A 24,421-nucleotide genomic window follows, 5' to 3' on the forward strand; every position below is an offset into this window, starting at 1 on the left:
CAGATCCTTCCTCTTTCTAGTAAAACTGAAGAGTAGGAAACTGGAATCAATACAGTCCAGACCCCAGAACTTGTGCCAGAGGAGATATGAAGAACCTATAAGCTTCTACAGGCAGAAAAAACAAAAGATTTGTGTTTTTCATTTCCATTCACTTACCTGAGCTGTTTTTATCAAGACAGAATTGACACATCTTTTTTCAATAATGGCCTGAGTCTTTGAATATCCACAGCTGAAGGGATTACTCATACTAGGGAAGCAAGAGACTTGCATGAGACCATGAAATACAAGGCAATAAATGCCTGCTTCACCAGTGTCTCTGCAGAGATATTTCTTCTAGCTTTCATGTCCCATTCTAAAAATACCAATATTTTGTGGTTTTTAAGAAAGACCCAGTATCATATTGTCTAACCAGGTCCTTTTAACAATGACATTGCTAATTTAGGTTCATGATCAAAATATCTATTCAACTCTTCACCATTTCTAGTGCTTCCACCCGTCACTGAAGGCAGCTGAAATTCATTCTTCATAACGTCTTCTATTAGCACATTTGGCTAATAAGAGGCTGAAATTAGTTATACTACAGGCATCTTTACCAAGCAAGGTCATTTATTTTCTACAAAGAATAAACTGTACAATGAAAGCAGACAAGTTTTACTCAGCTACAACACTCAGCCTAATAGACTCACACCAGTCTCTAGAGGTAATACTAACATAGACTCATATTGTGCCTCAAGGTTTTGTTGGAATTTTTCATTTGTTTCTTTTTGTCTCTGTTTGTTCTTTAGTTTTGGTATGATTTTCACATTTTATGGCTATATGACATAGATGGGAAAAAGTTTCAGAAATGCAAGATGTAGTTCTAGTTTACAAAGAGATTTTCAAATTTTATGGTGATTATTTCTGCCTCAGGAGAAAGGACCGGGCAAATGGGGAGGGTAGGGGTTGAATGGTAAAGGGGTAATGGTAATCTGAGACAACTGGGTTCCCAGATGCATCTGTGGGAATTCCAGAGGGTTCTTACCAAATGATCTGAGTATAGCAGATCCTGTAGGCTGGTTCAGGATATGGTGTCTCCAGGGGCACAGACTCGTTATCAGTCTGCCCTAGCAAAAAGGCTGACACATAGGTTTTTAATATTATTATTATCTCACATGGAATGACCAAAATAGAAACCTATCCAGTAGGCAAGGAATCAATCCCTGACATTACTAGTGATACTCTGTTAATGTTGCAGACAAGAGCCTAGTGTAACTATCTTCTGAGATGCTCTAGACAGTATCTGACTGAAACACATACACATATACATGATCAAACATTGGATAGTGGTTGGTGACATTTATAGAAGAGTTGAAGGAAGGATTGAGTGCTCTGAAAGGAATATGAACTTAACAGCAGGAACAATAGAGGCAACTAACATGGATTCCTGAGACGTCTCAGGGGCTAAACAGGCAACCAAATTAAAAACTAAAATTACAACTGCTGAAATGAGTCCCCTAGTAAATATGCAACAAACGTGCAACTCACTCTCCATGTTCCTCCCAGCAAAATTGGAATAGATGCTCTCTCTAAAACTGTAGCCTGACTGTGATATCTGAGATTCTGATACTTTATAATTAATAAGTACTAACAAAACATTTAAAATAAATGCCTTATTGATTTTACAACATTGCAGTTAGAACTAAATTTAGATGTAAGATGAATCTTCTCAGAAGAAATCAGAGGTGGTTCAGGAATTTAAGTATATTTGGGAAATATAAATTGAACCCTTGTTGTTTGACCATGATTAAATTGAGAAAATTGATATTGTAGAGTCACATTTTAAAAGAAAGTTAAGATTTTTGGCTTAATAAGTAGAATCCTGGTGAATTGAATTTCATAAAGGGCTGGAGAGATGACTCAGAACAAGTGCTTTGAGCCCTAGTGAGATAGCCTCTGTTCAGATTTTCAGCACCCCATAAAACACAGGAATACCAGGTGTGTTTCTGTAATCACAGCAGTAAGTATAAGAAGTAGTTAAAAGAGTGTTTCCTGAAACCCTATGGTGACCCAGTCTCTCTAAATTTATAAACTACAGATACCAAGAAAAACACCTCTCAGAAAACTAAGACAGTTGGCAGTGAGATGTCTCAGTAACTCAAGCCAGCTAGAATAATTTCTTCCTGCAATGTGCATGTCAGAAGATGAGAGCCATCTTTCTTTATTTTACTGTATTTTTGGGCAACTTGCTATGACACTTGCATGTCCCCAGACATATTCTAATAGATAAATGAGGTTAATAAATTAAAGAATGTACAAAATGATTGAGAAAGACATTCCAAAATTAATGCCAAGCCTTTATAAATACTTTCATAGACAAGCACACATAAACACAAACATCACACAAGGATTCACACACAGACACACACACAAAAAACACACACAAACAAACTTACACATACAAAGGAAGGGGAAGATTATGAAGAGGAAAATGAATTCATTAAGGACCTCCGATAGAAACTGAGATGGCCAGATGCTTGGCTACTGTTTGCAAAATTTTCATTCAGTAAAAGCATCTTACAAAATCAAAGAAGGTGACACATGCCACTATGTCAGCACTAAGGAGGAGACTGTATGCATGTGGAACAGAATATCAATGGCAACCAAGACTGCCTTAGGTACTTTAAGGTGAGCTCATGCTGCATTAGACTCTGTAAAGAAAGTTAGTTGCTGACTTCTCAAGTATGTAATGATTATTAGGAAATTCAAATACAGAGGCAGACACTGGGATAAAATAGGAGACATAAATGTAAACTTAGATAAAAGTAGCATTTAAGGTATAAGATGGAAAACAAATAAAAAAGAAAAGAATAAAGCATATGCTCTCCCTAGTAATGGAAATAAATACTAAGGTAGAACAGGAAAAGGGAACGTTTGCAAAACGAGGTTAACGTGAAGGTGCACTAATTTGAAGTGACTTCCCCAGAGACACTCAGGCAATGAAGCAGGGAATGTGTGTTGAATATAGACCATTACAATGTAGTGTGTTCAGAGCTTAGGAGGATGCAAGGATAAAAATTTTCTGTCTCTCTGTAGTTGTATTGCCAATTTTCAATTAAGAAAAACAATAAAGAAGAAATATGCAGATATGCCAAAAGAAAACACATAGGTATAAAATGTCCACATTTTAACAGCATGTTAAACAGGAAGTTTGCACAATGTCAGCCTTGTAGACCATGTCCCTTAAATTCACATTCTGTTACTTCTTAACATGACTCTACATTACACCTTACCTTAGTCATTTTGTCATGAGTGAATGTGTGAGTTTGTCTGTCAGTTTGTATGCACATGTGAATGTGCTTGCATGTGCCCACTCACCCATGAGTGTGCAGTGTCATGCCCAAGGCATGTATAGATGTCAGAAGGCAACTTGAAATAGTTGGATTTATCATATAATGTAGGGCCTGGGTCAAGTCGTTTGATATAGTGATCCTTTCAGCGTCTTGCTGATCTTATACACTGTATATTAATGGTCACTCTGAGACTGTCAAGGGAGGATTATGAACACAAAACCCAGACAGTATTGGAGAAGTATTAGGTGATAGGAGCCTGATATGTCTGTCTAATGAGAGGTACTGCTAGGGCCTGACAGGCACAGATAAGGATGCTCACAGCCAACCATTGGACCGGGCACAAGAACCCCAAGGGAGAAGTTAAAGAATGACTTGAAGATGATGAGGTTTATAACTCCATAGGAAGGACAATAATATGAACCAACCAGACTGACCAGAATTTCCAGGTGAGAAATCACCAACCAAAGAGTACACATGGAGGAATCCATGGCTCCTGGTGCATATGTACCAGAGGATAGCCTTATTTGGCATCAATGGGAAGAGAACCTCTTGGTCCTGTGAAGCTTTGATGCCCAAGTGTTGGGGAAGGACAAGCCGATGAGGTGAGTGTGGGTGGAGTTGTGTGGGAGTACATTCATAGAAGCAGGGGAGGGTGGGTTGGAAAGATAATTTGCAGAGGAGAAACAAAGAGGGATAGCATTTGAAGTGTTAATAAATAAAATATCCAATAAAAATTATTTATTCTTTAAAAAAATAAAGAATTTTAATTTATTGTGGTGAAACTGACTTGACAGTACTAATATAAGGATAAACCAAGCTGAAAGTAGCAACCTAATGTCTTGTGTTTTTCTGTTATTCATACCATGTTAGAGCCCACAATCTATAGATTTCATTACAATGAGACTGAATTCTTATCAGATAACTCCTAGTTCATGATCTTACTAGTCTTTATTAATGGATGTTGTAGTTTGAATGTGAATCATATTCTATGAGCTTGTGTCTTTAGACATTTGGTCCTCAGCTAGTTGTGTTATTTACAAAGATTGTAGATCCTTAGCAGGGTAGAGACTAGAGATTTTATATACAGATTTACTTCCTGCTGATTTTGTTCCTGACTGAAGAAGACTGAGACCATCTGGTCGTTTTCTTATTTCTCCATTCCAGATTTAGGTAATGGAACCTCTTTCCCACTATGATGGATTAAGGCCCTTAAACTGTGAGTCAATGATAACTCTTCTTTGCTGAAATTGCTTTATATTATACTTTAAATAATTTCTGTAATTGTGCTTACTGGGGACACCGTATGTTTGACACCATATGTATGGAGGCTGTTGAAAACATAATTAATTACTCTTCAATTTCTGTGATGTGGAGGTGAAGTATGTCTAAGTGGTTATTGAGTTGAATGCTTAACCCACAGAATCGAAATATTAATGTGGTAAAAGTGTAACTATAAAAATAGAAGAGGAAATTTTTTACTGAATAGATGGCTTTACAACAAAAGTGCCTGTCACCAAGGTTAAGATTTAAGTTCCATCTAAATGTATCACAAGGAGAGAACCTAAAATTTACTTCCTGAAGTGGTTCTCTGACTTCTATTACTTTGCAAATATCATGTACAAAAAGATATATCCCCCCCCCAAAAAAATCATAAAACTAAAGAGAATTATAGAAAGAGCCAACAAAAAGGGGGAGAAGAAAAAGCAGATATAGTGAAATTTAGAGACAGAGACAGAGACACATAAACAGATAAAAATCATGATGCTCCATCAGCATGATTGAATATCACCTTGGAGAGCATCAGGTGGGAAAGTACCAATTGTTTTTTCCTAAAGTAATTATTACTATTACTATTATTATTATTATTATTATTATTATTAATTATTTACATTCTAGCCATTGCTCCCTGTCCCAGTCCCCCTCCTGTAGTAGCTCATACCAATCCTCTACCTACTTCCTCTGAGAAGATTCTTCCTCCAAACAGACCTGACCTCGCTATAGCTTGAACTGTCTTGGGGTATTAGGAACCTTTCTTCCCACTGAGACAAGAACATGTATTCCTCTGATTATATATATATATGTGTGTGTGTGTGTGTGTGTGTGTGTGTGTGTGTGTGTGTGTATGGAAGAGGCCTTTGACCAGCCATTGAATTCTACCTGGTTGTTTTTGGTGACTATTTTGTTTTCTAGTTAGTTTAGACACCTGGTCTTCCTATGGGTTCCCATGTCCTTCAACTTCTTCAATCCTTCCCCTAGTTCAACATTAGTGGTTCTGACTTCATTCCAATCGATGGGTGTAAGTATCTGATTCTGCTTCAGTCAGTTGTATGTAAGATCAGAAGATAGCCATTACAGGCTCCTCTCTACAAGCACATCATAGAATAAACAACAATCTCAAGTGCTCCACCATGAAATGGATACAATGTTGGGCTGTTCACTAGACCTACTTTCCTTCAATCCCTTCATGATTTTTATCACTGCAGTTTTTTGACATGAACAATTCTGAATCAGAAATTTTGATGTGTTTTGGTAACACTGTTCTTGCTCCTGAGGCCCTGACTATGTAATGGAGGTGAATTCTGAGTTTTCTCTCTATATCATTGGACAGTTTTTATAAGGTCAACCACATCGTCCCAAGAGTGGGTCCCCCAAACTCCCAACCCCCTGAGGCTGCATTCTGCTCACCCTACTCTTCTCCTTGTCCTCAGCATATGTGTTCTTCTGATCCCCTCCCATTCTCACCCAGGTCTTGCCCTCCCTCTGTTTCTCATGATTATTTTCTTCCCCCTTATAACTGGGACCAAATTACCCTCATGAGGGCATTTAAGCATGTTGAATTCCTTATGATCTGTGAGTATACTATGTATTCTGTAGGTTTTGGCTAATATCTACTTATTAGTGTGTATATACCACGCATGTCCTTTTTGGTCTTTGCTACCTCACTCAGGACATTTTCTAGTTACATCTATCTGTTTCCAAAATTCATGATATCCTCAATCTTAATATCTCAATATTATTCCATTGTGTAAATGAATCATATTCTCGGTATCCTTTTGTTCCGTTGAGGGACATCAGGAGTGTTTCCTATTAAATATTCATTGGCCTATTAAAAATTAATTGGCCAATATTCATTGGCCTATTAAAAATTAGGCTGCTATGAACCCAGTGGAACAAGTGTTCTTGTGGTATATTTTGGCATCTTTTGGGTATATGTCCAAAAGTGGTATAGCTGTGTCTTTCTGTACAACTATTTTCAATTTTCTAAGAAACTAGCAGATCGATTTCCAGAGTGTTCCAATCAGTTTGCAATCCCACCAACAATGGAGGAGTGTTAGCAGTATTATTCTTACTGTACATCTTTGTCAGCTTGAGCTTTCACTTAAGTTTTGGTCTCAGCTATTCCTGTCTGAGTAAGAGTGAATCTCAACTTTATATGGATTCACATTTATGTGATGAATAAGGACTTTGAACATTCATTCAAGTGTTCTTGGCCATTCTTTATTCTCCTGTTGTGAATTCTGTTTATCTCTTTACATCATTTTTAATTGAGTTATTTGGTTTTTGGTAGGTTAACTTCTTGATTTTTATGAATTTTTGATATTACCTCTCAAGTAATGTGTGGTCCTTAGAATTTTTTCCCAAATTGTAAGTTGGTATTTTATCCTACTGACTGTGTCTTTTGATTTATAAGAGCTTTACAGCTATATGAACACCAATTATATAATTATATAGAGAGATATACATATACATATATATTCAAATGACTATAAACATACACGTTTGTTCATATACACAAATTTATATATACATATAATACATATATATGTATATATACACACATGTGTATATGTATAGATAGATAGATAGATAGATAGATAGATAGATAGATAGATAGATAGATGGAATCATCCTGAAATTTTAGGTATTTGTCTATCTGGTGGTAATGACTTGTAGTGGATGTGTTGCAAGAGAGAGCAATCCTGTTCTCTGTTGTACCCTCAACATGTTACAGACTAGGTGTTACTGCCTGGCAAAGGAAACACATGCTGCCTAGGAGCCAGAGTGATAGCTTTTTCAAGAACATAGAGATAGGTGTGTCTTCCAAGAAGAGAGTGGTGAAAATTACCTCAATAATTTAGGCATACTATCATCTTACATGTTTTACATGCAGATTTGTAGAAAATAGTTAAGTGCCAATATTTGTAACAGGACAAACTGATCTAAGCTAGTTCTCAGACTATTTGAATGAGGAATACAAAGGCATTAACAATTGCAGTATATTTCATTTGAGGTACTCACAAGAGCAGTAATGACTCAAATACAGATACATTACTTAAGCTATCCCTAGTATTGGTCACAAATTAGTACATTGTATAGTGCCTCTTCTAGGCAGTCCATAGAATCTGAGCCTATTGAAGCAGGTGCTTCTGTCTGAGAAAGTTCTAGACAAATAAGTATGATGGAGTGTCTAAGCATGACTTATTACTTATAGAAGCTTATACAAGCTAGGGAAAGAGGAGCCTAATTCATCTCATCAATTTCAAGAACTTCAGGTTTTTTGATACTAACTTCCTGAGTTTTAGGAAGCCACCCTGTAGAATTCCATGCATTTGAAAGAACTTCTGAGCAGGCTAGGGATGTAGCATCTCAGAATATTAGTGCAGACAGTGGCAGATTAAATGAAAATGTAGGTTGGAAATTTGACCTTTGACTTTTGCTGACTGTGTCCTGGGCCTCATAAACATTCTGTTATATCCTATTGTAACTACAATGTGTTTAAGAAGAAATCCCCCATAAGCTTATGCATTTATATAATTATGTCACCAGTTTCTGGAATTCTATGAAAGGAATAGTAGTTCCCTATGACTGGAAACACACACTTTAAGACTTCAAAATCATAAGCCAATGGCAGTTAGTTCTCTCTGCTTTGTGTTTGTACCTGAAGATGTGAGCTTTAACCTACTTCCTTATTGTCATTCCTTTATGCCTACTGCCATGATTACTACCAGAGCAATCATAGATTCTAACCCTGTGAAACAAGAACCCCCACTTGAACTCTCTTTCTGTTTAAAGCACTTTGTTCATGGTGTCTTACTACAACAATAGAAGAACAATTATGCTAATGACTCAGTACCTTAGGTAGTAAAATTGCATTAAATAGAGCCTTGCTTAACTTAAGCACAAATATACTGAGACTACTGTGGATCTGAATAAGTGTTTGCAAACTGCAGTATGTTCAGTAATAATAAGTAGAAATGGAACATAGTGTATTTCACTGTCATAAGGCTGGAAAGTTTAGCAGCACCAATTGTTGTAAAGAAATACTGAAGCTATGCACACCGTCTAAGTAAGAAAATGATTTACAATGTAAAAAACTGTTTGTGGGGACTGATGGTATTGGTCTGTTTCCAGTTTGCAAGAATTTTATTGAGTATTTTTGCATCCACTGCTGGTAAGATTTCAAACTTGTAAAACCACTGTTGAAAACAATTCAGTGTTTTCTCAAATAATTGGAAATACTTCTACCTTAAGAACCAGCTATATGACTACTGGACATATACACCTAACATGCTAGAAAATATAACATAGAGACATGCTGCACTATTTTCATTTCAGCCTTATTTGTAATGGCCAGAAGGTAGAAGTACCTCAGATATTTCTCCATGGAAGAGTGGATACAAAAAATGTGATATATTTACACAATGGAGTACTACTCAGGTCTGAAAACTGTGCTGCATGTTTAATAATAGACCTGAATATTCTGTATGATGAAATGATATCTTTAGTACACAAAAGCCCAATATTAGATTGGGTAAGACCCTGTCCTCACCGAGATGACTGTAATGGTTAAGGTGGAATGATGCAGAACTCACAACTTACGTATATGACACAAACTACTTCACATGATTTCTCAGAGAAGTCTTAGGTGCCAAAGTCAGTGCTTTATGAATGATTATAGTAGTGCAAATATGGATGTAATGACATTCTTCAAAGAGAGAACAGGAGTTAGTGATATAAAACCTGAGATCAAACTGACAATCCTCCTATCTCAAACTCATCAGTGCTGGCATGCTCTTATGTACTATCATGCTAGAGTGAAGCATTAACTACCCTCACAGGGATATTTTTGTTACGTGAGGGTGTGTCTTTAAACAACAAGGATAACGTCATGCCAGGATGAAACATTAACTACATTCACATGGATATTTTTGTTCTTTGAATGTGCCTCATTAAGTAAAAGGGAAAATGTGTTGGCTTCATGCTTCCCTGGTGATGAGGAATACAGGGAAATTTGTTGGGTCTAGCAATTATCCAACTGAAGATGAAACAATTGGCATTGTTCTCCAGTCATACTTTCTGGTCATATCAATGAGGTAAATTCCAGAAGACTATAGAAATAAAGTAATTAATGGATGATAAGGTTATTGACAGAAACAGATATGTTTGTGTCTCTATTAATGGCAATTTTGAATCTGGCCCTAAAGGGTAAAGCAAGGGCCTCAAGCAGGAATGAATTCTAGCAATGTTGGAAAGGAGAATGTGTGTATCTCTCTCTCTCTCTCTCTCTCTCTCTCTCTCTCTCTCTCTCTCTCTCTGTGTGTGTGTGTGTGTGTGTGTGTGTGTGTGTGTGCGTGTGTGTGTTTGTGTTAGTGTATAAGTACTTGCTGTAAGAGTGCTGAAATTAGATGTGCAGTATTGTGTCTCAATTTCTAACCCAAGAAATAGAGACATAGAAGCCCCATATTAGCCAGGAATTTCCAAGGTGTGGCAGGGCACTTGTGTGGGCAGCCATTGGCAATGAACTTGTGGGACGATAGAAGGATTTAGAAGCCAAGAGAGGCTTGCAGCTATGTTGGTGTTCCCAAAATATTGACTTCACAGGTGGCTTTATTGGACAAGGTCACGTGGCTGGGTCACCATTTTACACTTTGGATATAAGTGTGAGATGAGCAGATTCCCTCTTGGTTTCTTCCTTATTTCCTTTTCCTTCCTTCCTTCCTTCCTTCCTTCCTTCCTTCCTTCCTTCCTTCCTTCCTTCCTTCCTTCCTTCTTCCCATCCACCTTCCTTCCCTCCCTCCCTTCTTTGTTTCTTTCTTTCTTTTTCTTTTTGTTGATTGTTTGCTTTTGTTTCTGTTTCATGTTTGTTTGGTTGGTTTACTTTTGTTTCTTTCTTATACCTGGCTGGAGTGGGAAGAAATCCATGTCATGTCCTTTAGGCTTATTGGTTTCACTTGAGATTTGGCTTTCCCTAGAGCTAGACTGAGGAACTTGCAAAGACTCCCCTTTGAGGAGGCTATAAGTTGGGGGTCCAGTTCTTTCAGGTTAGGGCTTGTAGGTAGACAGGAAGACGTGAGAGGTGGCCGGTGGGCATGGCTTAGAGACCAGGCATAGCGATCTCCACCTTCCATGTCAAGTTGTAAAATAGGACAACTGTTTTGCTGTTCCTGTCTTGCTTTGGTGATTACAATTAAGTTATTGATGAATCTCAGCAGAGTCTTTGAACTTGAGACTCCTATATAAGCTATAGAGACTTTGGAAGTTGGACAAAATGTATTTTGCATTATGTTATGTTTTGGTATGGCCTCCACAGACATGTACTAAACAGGCAATTCACCACAGACAAATAATGAATGGCTGGGAAGCACTTAAAGAAATGTTCAGAGTCATATCTGATCAGAGAAATACAAATCCAAAGGACCCTGAGATTCCACCTCACCCAAATCAGAATGGCTATGATCAAAAATATACCCATTTATTAATCCTCTGTTGTGAATTCTCTGTTTAGTTATTTACCCAATTTTTTGATTGGGTTGTTTGGAATTCTGGTGGTTAGCTTTTTTATATATGTTGGATATTATCCCTCTATCAGATGTGAGGTTAATAAAGATGTTTTCCCAATCTGTAGGTTGCTGATTTGTCCTATTGACTAGGTCCTTATGGATACAAAAGCTTTCCAGTTTCATGAGCTCTCATTTATCAATTCTTGATCTTAGAGCCTGAGCCTTTGGAGTTCAGTTTAGAAAATTAGCCCTCACTCCCATGCAAATGAGTTCCTGGTTCTTTCGCATTTCTTTCCCCTCTATTAGATTCAGTGTATCTGGTTTTCTGTTGAGGTCCTTGATTTTCCTAACTTCTTTCGCAGCTTGTTTATCATTTGTAGAAAGGAAGGCTACTGATTTATTTGAGTTAATTTTATATCCAGCCATCATCTGTAGAAGTTCTCTGATAGAATCTTTGGGTTTGCTTATATATACTATCATATCACCAGCAATAGTTATACCTTGGCATCTGCTTTGCCAATTTGTATCTCCTTTATCTCATTTTGTTCTCTTATTTCTCTACCTAGAACTTTAAACTATATTGAATACATTTGGGAAGAGTGGACAACCTTGTCTTGTCCCTGATTTCAGTGAGATTGCTTCAAGTATCTCCCTATTTACTTTAATATTGGCTATTGGTTTGCTGTATATTGAATTTATTTTGTATAGGTATGGGCCTTGAATTCCTGATTTCTTCAATACATCTAACACAAAGTGTTTTTATATTTTGTCCCTTGCTTTTTCATCATCTAATGAGATGATGATGTGAGATTTTTTTTCTTTGAGTTTGTTTGTATAGTGGATTACATTAATGGATTTTTATATGCTGTACCAACCTTGCATCCCTGGGATGACCCCTATTTGATTGTGGTGTATGATGGTTGTGAAGACTTATTGGGCTGGGCAGTGGTGGCGAACGCCTTTAATCTCAGCACTTGAGAGGCAGAGGCAGATGGATTTGTGAGTTCGAGGCCAGCCTGGTCCAGGTCAGCCAAGGCTATACAGAGAAACCCTGTCTCGAAATAAATAAATAAATAAATAAATAAATAAATTAATTAATTAATAAATTAAATTAAATGTCTTATTGGATTCTGTTTGCAAAAATTTTATTGGAGTATTTTTTCATCATATTCACAAGTGAGATTTGTATAAAGTTCCCTCTCTCTTTTTTGGGAGGCGGTCCTTGTGTGGTTTAGGTGTCAGAGTAATTGTGGCTTCATAGAATGAATTGTGTAGTTTTCCTTCTGTTTCAGTTTTATGGAATAATTTGAGGATTATTGATATTAGTTCTTTAAAGATCTGGTAGAATTCTACAATAAAACCATAAGGCCCTGGGCTTTTTTGTTTAGGATAATTTTAATGATTTCTTTTATTTCCTTAATGGATATGTGCCTATTTGAATACTTTACCTACTTTTGATTTAACTTTGGTTCTTAGTATCTGTATAGAAAAATCATCCATTTCAACTTGATTTTCTAGTTTTGTTGAGGATGGGCTTTTGTAGTATGATCTGATGATTTTTTGAATTTCCTCAGTTTCTATTGTGTCTTCCTTATCATCTCTCATTTTGTTAATTTGGCTACTATCTCTGGGCCCTTTAGTTATTTTGGCTAGGGTTTGTTCTATCTTGTTGATTTTCTCAAAAATCCAGCTTTTGGTTTTGTTTATTCTTTGTATTGTTCTTTTTCTTTCTACTCGCTTGATTTTGGCCCTGAGTTTGACTATTTCCTGTTCTTAGCACAGTAGCAATGAATGCAGTGGAACCCTTGGGAGGCTTTCAATTTATGGCGTCTTTCAGAGGTGTAGACAAGCTGGTTTCTCAGCTACTGGGCTTTCAACATTTCCAGCACTCAGATGGCCAGTGTTCAAATGTATAGTCTTTATTATGTAAAATTTTCCAGTTAATCCTCCTTAAAACATGTGTCTATGTATCTATGAATCTATGTATGTATGTATGTATGTATGTATGTATCTATCTATCTATCTATCTATCTATCTATCTATCTATCTATGTTTATACCATCTGTCTACCTGTCTTTGCATCTATCACTTATCTTCTGTTTGTTCTTTTCATTTATAGAAGCCTGGTTGATATGTAGCATACCCAAGATCACCTAAAGATATGCATCTCATAAATAAAAGTAATCATATAGTCATCAAAAGCAAAACTACAAATACTAAAATATCCTCAATAATATAGATATGAGAATGTATTTTAAAAAATTTCCAAGGTGGGGTTGTTAAGTTATCCTCACTAGATGTGTTGTGTTTGAATAAAAAAATTAGAAGGCCACATAATATGCATGCCCTGTGATGTTCACTATGGAAAACGTATGTTCCTGGTACAAACTAATGTGCATTTATACTCTATATGAACAAATAACTAATGTTATTATCTAGGGAATAAGGTTTAGAATTGGCAGCTTAGTTTGAAAATAAGAAAAGTGAAATCTGTTTGTAAAGTTCTAAAACATACAGTTTAATCCTTTTATCATGTATATTTCATGATAAAGGTTGAGAACCAAGTTATACACATTTACTTTGAAAACTCTGACACCGTGTATTATCTGAGCTTTATTCTTCACTCTGTTTTTTCCTAAGTTTTATATATGTATATACAGAGAAAGCTAATCTAAAACATAACCTTAATGTTGTTTATACAGACTATCATTATTCAAAATTTTTTTTAATTTTAAAATTGCACTTATTTATTTTTTATTTAATCTTTATTTTTACACTACAATTTTTATCACCCTCCTGGTCTACCCTCTGACTGTTCCACATTCCATACTTCCTTCCTTTGACTCTTGTCTCCATGAGGATGCCCCACCCTCCTTACCCCCAACCCCACAAGACCTCTTCTCTCCCTGCATATTCCAGTCTCTTGAAAGTTAGGTGAATCTTTTCTGACTGAACCCACCTGGCAATTCTGACTAAGGAAGAAACTGTCCTCCAATTGGAAGTGAAGCCTGATTAACAGGAGAAAATCATGCCTGGCTTTCAAAGACCAATCCAAATCCAAGTGTACAGAGGACATAGACTCCTGTTAAGGTTATTTAAATAATTTGATAAAGCATCAGGCTACTGTCTAAATGTTTTTAAAAGTAATTTTTAAGTATCTGTGCATGTGTATATGTGTGAATGCAAATGTCTACAGATTCAAGAAGTGGACATCAAATCTGGTGGGACCCTAGGTATAGTCCATTATTATCTACACAGTATAGTTGCTGGCAACCCAACAAAGTTATCACTGAGAGAGATCAAATTTATCTTTACCTCTCACCCATCTATCTATCTAGACACACTATTGATTTTCATATCCATAGAAAAGAGTTTTTTAAGCTTAATATTGGAAGCCTGTCAGTGATGGTAAATTCTGAGATTTGTTCCTCACAAAGAATACATGATATTTGAGGTCCCAGACCTAAAAATATATTTATACAACTCAATCTAGGGTCATGTAACTTAAAGAGAGATCAGAAGGATGTAAGAGCTGAATTACAAAGAAAAGGCACAGCAAAACCATGTAAATCATAAACTAACAGCAACCATCCAATTATACTTGACATGCAGAAAACTGTCCCTGTCAACAATCACAGATTGAGGAAGGGTCCATGTGGTCCTATTCTTTACTGCTAAACTGTCTATTGATAATCTCAGAAAAGGGCTTACTGTCTTCAGATATGTATCCACTAGTGATCTCACCAGCTTCCAATGAATGGTTCTAAATCTGTGCTTGTGAACATGATCTTGGATAAAGTCAATTGCCAAAGAACAAATTGAGTACAAACAATTCTCTCTTAATTTGAATTGGATTATTAAATCCACTTTATTATTGTTTATAGATATCTTCTAGAGCTGGTTTATATTAGCATAGAATGCATTCTGTCCTCAAATAAAATTTTTTAGAACTTTAATAATTTTTGATAATCTTATACTGAGTAGTAGTACATTATATTTTACTACACTCCCCAACTCCTGTTTATCATCCTATCCCATCCCTCTCTATTGATGACAATTTATAAGTGGCTGTGTTTCTTGTTCAGTTTTTTTAATTACTGCCATGTTAATAAATTGGTACTGGAATATAAATATTGGCCTATATAATTGAAAGAATCACTTTAGGAAAATATAAAGTGAAAAATTTTATCTTTCAAATAACATTACATTCTTGTATTATTAATTCTTAAGCTGTAACTGTCATAAATTTTCTGAAATATTTAGAAGATTTCATGCATTGTCATGAAAGAATTATTTAATTGTAGTGTATTATGGCCTCCTGCTGTTGAAGATATTAGCCACAATATGCATAATTCTGTTTATAAACTGAATATGAATATGGTATAATTATTCAATTATACTTTTAGTACTTGAAAACTTTACTTGTATCCTAAATTGAAAAACTGCTTTCCTCCTCAATGTTTTATTGCTCTAAAGAGAAACTGTGACTAAAGCAACTCTTATGAAAGTAATTTATTGGGGAGGTGGATCTTGCTTTCAGTGTCAGTGTATGAGTCCTTTATGCTCGTGGTATAGATGATGGCAGCATACAGGAAGGCACTGGAGCAGTATGTGAGAATTACATTCTGACCATTTGGCAGATATATGTATATTTGTATCTGTATCTATATCTACATCTACATCCACGTCTATATCTGTTGCAGCCCGAGCTGCCCCACACTTGGGGGCCAAAATGCTGAGAGCCACTCTGTCAATGTTGGGACCACACTGCCAAAGGTCTTGGGGGCTAAACTGTTAGAGCCCACACTGCCCCAAGCAGCTTCAGTCCTCAGGTCAGGGTTCAGCAAGAGAGTGAGGATGGATGGGAAGAATGGAGACCAGGCAGAGTGTGATACAATCCCGTTTATTCTTCAGTCTCTTTTCCTACTCTAAGTCCCAAGTCTTGAGTTCCTAGTCCCTAGTTCCTAGTCCCTAGTGCCTCCAGTTTCAAGTTTCCAGTTCCAAGTTCTCTTCCAAGTGCCTGCTACCTAATGCCTAAAAACTAACTCCAAGTTCTACTTTCTAACCTAATTTCCAGTTCCAAGTTGTACTCTCTGAAGTGTCTGATTCTCTGTTTCTTCTGTCTGCCTCTTGCCTTTTATATGTCTCACTTCTAAGCCACGCCTCTAAGTCAAGCCTTTAATCATACCCTTAGGTCTTTTCTCTAAATTTGATCTCTAAGTCACGCCCCTAAGTCACACACCTTTAAGTCTCACACACCCAAGGGAAAATCCTGGGTATCTAAAGCAAGATGTTATCAGAGTGTGCTCAGCTTTGGCAGGCTAATGTAATCAAGTATCTTATCAGGGTATATGGCTCAAGATGGCTGCAAGGATGATAACCGACTTCTGTTGGCTCCCCACATATATCTATATCAATTTTAATTATATATGTGTATATAATTAAAGATATAGATATAGATATAGATATTAGTTCTCAGATGTAGGGTCGATAAAGATCTTCCAATCTATGGGTTGCCATTTTGTCCTACTGACAGGGTCCTTTGCCTTACAGAAGCTTTTCAATTTCATGAGGTCCTATTTGTCAATTGTTGATCTTAAAGCATGAGCCATTGGTATTTTATTCAGGATATTTTCTCCTGTTTACACATGTTGATGTGGTCGAGGCATTTCCACTTTCTCTTCTTTTAGGTTCAGCTTACTTGGTTTTTGTAAAGGTCCATGACCCACTTTGGATTTTCAGGAGGAGATAAGAATGGATAATTTTTATTCTTCTACATGAAGTCTGCCTGTTGTACCAGCACAAATTTTGAAAATGCTGTCTTTTTTCCAGTAAAAGATTTTGGTTTCTTCATCAAAGATCAAGGGACAATAGGTATGTGGTTTATTTCTGGGTCTTCACTTCTATTCCATTGATCTAACTGCCTGTCTCTGTACCAATACTATGCAGGTTTTGTTTGTTTGTTGTTTATTTATTTGTTTGTTTGTTTTTACCACTATTGCTCTATAGTACAGCTTCAGGTCAGGGATGGTGATTCCCACAGAAGTTCTTTTATTGTTGGGAATGAAGTAACCCAAACACAAAAGGTATGTACTCACTGATATATGGATATTAGCTCAAAATCTCAGAAGACCCATGATACAACCCAAAAAACATATGGACCTTAGGAAGAATGAAGACAAAAGTGTGGATGCTTCAGTCCTAAATAGAGGTGGGAGGAAAATAATTACAGGAGGTAGAGGGATGGAGGGACCTGGGAGGGAGGGAGGAGGGTGAATGAAAAGGGGGATGGGAAGGATCAGGTATTGGAAGAGACAGGAGAGAAGCAAAGAGGGTGAGGAAATTGAATAGAAATATGTTCCAGTGGGGAATGGGGACATGGGGGTAGCCATTAGAAAGTCTCAGATTCCAGGGAAGTGAGAGACTCCCAGGACCTAAAGGGAATAACATTAGCTGAAATGCCAAACAAAAGGGGAAATAGAACCTGTAGAGAACACTTCCGGTAGATAGGCACAGCACCCACATGAGGGATGTACCTGCTCACGGATTTCAAAAATTTTAACCCCGATAGTCTGTCCAAATGACAAAAAAAATTGGAACAGAGAGTGAAGGAACAGCCAGCCGGAGACTGCCTCACTTCAGGATCTGTCCCATCTGCAGACACCAAACCCTTGCACTATGGCTGATGCCAAGAAATGCCTGCTAACTGGAGCTTGGTATGGCTGTTCACTGAGAGGTTCTACCAGCGCCTGACCAATACAGATGACGATATTCACAGTCAACCATTGGACTGAGCCTGGGACCACCAATGGAAGAGTTAGGGAGAGGACTGAAAGAGCAGAAGGGGACTACATCCCCATAGGAAGAACAATATCAAATAAGCAGAGCACTCAGAGCTACTATAAAGTAAACCATCAACCAAAGAATATACATGAAGGGATCCATAGCTTCAGATACATAAGTAGCTGAGGATGGCCTAATGTGACATCAGTAGGAGGGGAGGCCCTTGTTGCTGTTTGATGCCCTAGTGTAGCAAGTTGCTAGATTCGTGTAGTTGGAATAGGTGAGTGGGTGGAGGAGCATCCTCACAGAGGGAAAGGGGAGGAGGAAGAGGGTAACTGGAAGAGTGATGTCACTTGAAATGTAAACAAAATGATTAATACAAAATAAAAAAAATTCAAAAAACAAATTTACCTCATTATATCCTTATTTGTGTTATATCTCATCAAATTAAAGCATGAGTTTCAAGAATTTTTTCAAATTTGATTCATGGCCAAAATACAAATTCTTTTGGTGATTAATGTTGATTACCAACTTGGTAAGATTGACAAATGGCCACAAAATTAGTAATGCATACTTGTTAATGTTTTTGAAGTTCCTTTATCATGGAGACCATAATGATCAGAAGGAATACTCCTTCATTGAAAAAAATGCCTTCCTTATTAAAGTAAAGAAGAAATCAATTAAGGACTGTACAGGCAGGCTTATCTCACTCTTCTTACTCTTATAGCCTTTTAGTTCACACTTTCCAAGTAATCCCTGAATGTAGAGAGATTATCTTGTGATTCTGACATACCCATCACTTGTGCAATTTAAAGGACCATGGCTTAGGCAGGAAGTATAAGGTGGTACATCAGGAGGCAGAAAGAATTATGGGAGAGCACAGGGACAGGAATTTCACCTGTGAGGGGGTGGATATGTGGTGACTGAGCACAGGTAACCAGCCATGTTACAGAATATAGATTCAAGTATATGGGTTATTTTAAGTTATGTCTCTAGTCAGAGAAGTGCCTAGCTATATGGCTGAGACATTTATAAAATGACATTGAGTCTTAGTCTTATTTTGGGGAGCATGGGGCTGGGAGAAAGAAACACAATAAACTTCAAAACAGTCCCAACTCTGGGCACCAATATGTTGTAGTAAATTTCATTCAGTGGTTTCTACCCTGCCTTAAATTATTTAGTTCCTGGATAAAAGATACTAAACTTTTATATTTTGGATAAGAATGTATTAGAGCTGGGTAGATATCTACCCTATGATCTATTAATATCTGTTTCCTTGCTAATAACGCCAATTTTTAATTTGCTAATTACAACATAGCATTAATAACAGTGTCACATTATTGTGTCCACCCATGGAATGAATCCCAAGTTTTAATTTGCAATGTTCTGCCTGAACTGCTCTTATTCATGTTGGCCATCCTTCATGACCATGTTTTCATGATTCACTTACCCATGGCAGCTTCTCCTCTCTTCACCTTTTCCTCTCTTCCTCTGTGGTGTCCTGCCTTAGATGCCAAGCCCAGGATCTGAATCTCAGTCTTTCTCCCTTTTGCCCAACTATAAGCTGCAGGCATCTTTATTCAACCAATAGTATTCGGTTGTTGTTGTTTCTAGTATTAAGTCAATACTTCTATTTTATTTTTAATTAATTATCTTATATATTTACATTCCAAATGTTGCCCACTCTGCCTTTTCTGATCCCACTGTTCTTTACCCCATCACCCTTCCCTTTTGCCCATTCACCTCCCCTTTGCCTCTGAGAGAGTGCTGACCTCCTTGGACCCTGGGCTTCCCCCTTCCCTAGGAAAATCTCTACAGGATTAAGCACATCCTCTCCCACTGAAGCCAGACAAGTCAGTCCTCTGCTACACATGTGCCTAGGGCCTCATACCAGTCCTTGTAAGCTCTTTGATCAACGGCTCAGTCTCTAAGAATTCCTAGGGGTTTGGGTTAGTTAACAATGTAGGTCTCCTTATGGGGTTGCCATCCCTTTATGTCCTTCAATTCTTCCCCTGATTTTTCTTTAGTGGTCTCTGACATTAGTCCAATTGGTGGCTGTGAGTATATGCATCTGTTTCAGTCAGCTGCTGGCCTCTCAGAGGACAGCCATGCTAGTCTCCTGTCTGCAAGCACAACATAGCATTAATAACAACGTCACAATATTGTGCCCACCTATGCAATGAATCCCAAGTTGGACCAGTAACTGTATGGGCTTTGGCCTTATCTTCAATCTCTGCTCCATTTTTTTCCTTCCTTTTTTTTATTTTTTAACAGATAAAAAAAATTATAGATCAAAAAATTTGAAGGTAGGCTGGTGACTCCATTCCTCCATTGATGGCCCTGTTTCCTTCTGCCTCCCATGACTACATCATTCCCCCTTCTAGGTGGAATTGATTCATCCTCACTTGGGCCTTTCTTCTTTTTAAACTTCATACAATCTCTGGTTTGTATCATGGGTATTCTGCACATTTTGGCTAATATCTACTTCTCAGTAAGTATATACTATCCATGTTCTTTTGGGTCTGAATTACCACATTCAGGATGATATCTTCTAGTTCCTTGTATTTGCCTGCAGAACTCTTGATGTTCTTATCTTTAATAGCTGATTAGTATTCCATTGTGAAAGTGAACCACATTTCCTGTATACAGTCTTCTGTTGAGGAACATCCGAGATGCTTTCTTTTCTGGCTATTATGAATAAGGCTACTATGGACATAGAAGAGGATGTGTCTTTAAGGTATGATGGAGCATCATTTGGGTATATGCCCAGGAGTGATCTTCTGGTAAAACTGTTTGCCAGTTTCCTTATTTGCAATAATGAACTACCAGATTGATTTGCAGATGGTTGTGTCAGTTTGTACTCCCATCAGTAATGAAAAAGTACTCCTCTTTTTTCACATTCTCCAGTATGTTCTGTCACTTCAGTTTTTGATCTTAGTAATTTTGATTCATGTAAGGTGGAATGCCAGGTTTCCTTAGATTTGCATTTTGCTGATAACTAAGGAAGTTCAACATTCCTTTAAGTGTTCCTGTGCCTTTTGCAATTCCTCTTTTGAGAATTCTCTGATTACCAATGTACCACATTTTTAACAGGGTTGGTTTTTTTTTTTTTTTTTTTTTTTGATTTTTTGAAGTCTATCTTTTGATTTCATTATATATTTTAAATATTAGCCCTCTATTGGATGTAGCATTAATGAAGATCTTTTCCCTGTCTTTAGATTGCCCTTTTGTCCTATTGACAGTGTCCTTTTCCCCACAGAAGCTTTTCAGTTTCATGAAGTCCCAATTATCAAGTGTCAGTGTTAGACCCTGAGCCATTAGTGTGCTGTTCAGGAAATTTTCCCCTGTGTCAGTGCATTACAGGCTATTTCCCATTTTCTCTTTTATTATATTCCATGTATCTAGTATGGTGTTGAGTTCCTTGGTCCACTTAAGCTTGAGCTTTATGCAAGGTTAATAAATATGGATCAATTTGCATTCTTCTATAGGCAGACCACCAGTAAGATGAGTGCCATTTGTTGAAGATTCTTTCTTTTTTTTTAATTTTATTTTATGATTTTGGCTTCCTTTTTCAAAGATCCTGTCCATAGATGTATTATTTATTGGTGTATTGGCTGGTTTTATGTGTCAACTTGACATAAGCTGGAGTTATCACAGAGAAAGGAGCTTCAGCTGAGGAAATGCCTTCATGAGATCCAGCTATAAGGCATTTTCTCAATTAGTGATCAAGGGAAGAGGGCCCAGCCCTGGGATGATTTTCTTGGGTTGCTTAAGAAAACAAGCTGAGCAAGCCAGGGGAACCAATAGAGTAAATAACATCCCTTTATGGTCTCTGCATCAGTTCCTGCTTCTGCTTGAGTTCCAGTCCTGATTTCCTTTGGTGATGAACAGCAGTGTGGAAAACTTAAGCTTAATAAACCCTTTCCTCCCCAACTTGCTTTTTGGTCATGATGTTTTGTGCAGGATTAGAAACCCTGACTAAGAACAATTGATACCAGCATAGTGGTATATTCCTGTGATAATCTGACCATATTTTTGGGAGGACTATGTAAGGACTTTGGAACTTTTTGCTAGAAGAGCCATTGGGATGCTAAGACCTATGTGGGATGTTCTTTAGGAGCTTGGAAGGTAATGTTGAGAACAGTGCAGAAGATGGAGGCCTGGTTGTGAAATTTCAGAGGGAAGATGAAAGACTCTTATAAGGGCCATTGCTGTTTAGATTGTGAAGAATTCTGTGGTTTTGGTTATCTGGAGCTCAAGAATCAGCTGTGATTAACAAGACACCAGAACTAGTAAAGAGAAACCTTTGCATTACTGGGATTTTTGATGCTGGGTTAGGTGGAGCTGAGAAATTAGCAGTGATTAAAAAGAGACCAGCATCACTAAGGTGAAACACTGGGAAGTGTTTTTTTGAGAGCATAGAGGTTGTGTTCCAGAGATAGCCAAGGTTGTACCTTGTACAGCTGCTTGACATGGTAATGTGTAAGAGTCACCCAGTTATTACTGGTTTTGAAGTCATGAAGAGGTCATGAATAATAGCTGAGTCATAGCAGTATGAGAGGTCATGAAAGGCCATTAGTGAGGGTCCAGCCTCATTTGCAATTGATGGCCCAGGACAGAAGGTGTCATGCAAACGAGTTGGGTCTTGGAACCATGAAGAGAGCCCATGAGAGGCTATTGGCGAAGCCTAGTTACAGTGGAATACAGCATTGTTTTGAGATGCCAGACCATGAGATGATCAGGAAGAACAGCAGTAGCTGTGAATTACAGGCATCTGGAGACTAGAAGACAAGGTGTGTGCTACAAAGGACATGGCTGAGAAGTGACCCAAGCCCTTGGAGGAGCCCAGAAGATCATCAGTTAGACCAGAGACATTGGATGTTTGGAGTTTGATTTTGAGGTTGATAGTAACTGTCCCCTTATATTTTTCCCTCTTGAAAGAAGAGAGTATTTTAGTGAAGCCCAGAGTTAAGAGATACTTAGTTGTAAAAAGAGTGATTTTTAAAGGTATTGGATATTTTAAAGGGATTGAAATTTTAATATGCAAGTATTTGCAAAGACTATGGGACTTTTAAAGTTACTTAGGTGATATAAGAATAAGAATGTATAAGAATGTAAGGTTTGAGCCTTAATAGTGATGTGCTTTTGTGTCAAGTTGACAAGGGGACAATTGTATGGGTTGGTTTTTTGTGTCAACTTGACACAGGCTGAAGTTATCCCAGGGAAAGCAGCTTCAGTTGAGAAAATACCTACATGAGATCCAGCTGTAAGGGAAAGCAAGCCAGTAAATAACATCCCTTCATGGCCTCTGCATCAGCTACTGCTTCTGCTTGAGTTCCACTCCTGACTTCCTTTTGTGATCAACAGCAATGTGGAAAGTAAAAGCTGAATAAATCCTTTCCTCCTCAACTTGCTTCTTGGTCATGATGATTTGTGCAGGAATAAAAACCCTGAGTAAGACAATTGTCCTGTCTGTCTATGTATCAGTACTGCAGCTTTTTTTTTTTTTTTTATCACTATTGCTTTGTAGTACAACTTGAGGTTAAAGTGATTTCCTCAGAAACTATTTTATTACCAAATTTATTTAGCTATCCTGTGTTTTTGGTTTATTCATATGAATTTCAGAATTGCTCTTTTATATCTGTGAAAAATTGTGTTGGGCCGGGCGGTGGTGGCGCACACCTTTAATCCCAGCACTTGGGAGGCAGAGGCAGAGGCAGGTGGATTTCTGAGTTCGAGGCCAGCCTGGTCTACAGAGTGACTTCCAGGACAGCCAGGACTACACAGAGAAACCCTGTCTCGAAAAAAACAAAACAAAACAAAACAAATTGTGTTGGAATATTGATTAGGATTGCACTGAAACTCTAAATTGTTTTTGGTAAGGTGACTATTTTCACTAAGTTAATCCAACTAATCCATTAGCATGCGAGATTTTTTGCATCTTCTGTTATCTCCTTCAATTTTTTTTTCCTTTGGGGTCTTCAAGTTCTTGTCATACATATTTTTCAATTATTTGGTTAGAGTTACACCTAGGTATTTTATATTGTTTGTGGCTATTGTGAAAAATATTGATTGCCTAATTTCTTTCTTAGCCCATTATCATTTGCATAAAGGAACTAGCTAGAACTTCAAGTACTATACTGAATCAATAGGGAGAGAGAGAGAAAGAGAGAGAAGCCTCGTTTTCTCCCTGATTTTAGTGAGATTCCTTCATGTTTTTTTTTTTCCATTTAATTTGACATTGGCTGTTGGTTTGTTGTATATTACTTTTCTTATGTTTAGGTTCATGATTTGATATCCAGATTTCTCCAAGACTTTTATTATGAAAGGGCATTGTATTTTGCCAAAGGCTTTTTCAGCATCTAATGAGAAGGTCATGTGACTTTTTTCTTTGAGTTTGTTTATCTAATGTGTTATGTTTGTGAATTTTCATATATTGAAATATTCCTGAATCTTTGGGATAAAATCTGTTGTGGTCAATGATGTTTTTGATGTAGTCATGGATTCAGTTTGGAAACATTTTATCGA

Source organism: Arvicanthis niloticus, chromosome 16, assembly GCF_011762505.2.
Source record: "Arvicanthis niloticus isolate mArvNil1 chromosome 16, mArvNil1.pat.X, whole genome shotgun sequence".
NCBI lineage: Eukaryota > Metazoa > Chordata > Mammalia > Rodentia > Muridae > Arvicanthis > Arvicanthis niloticus.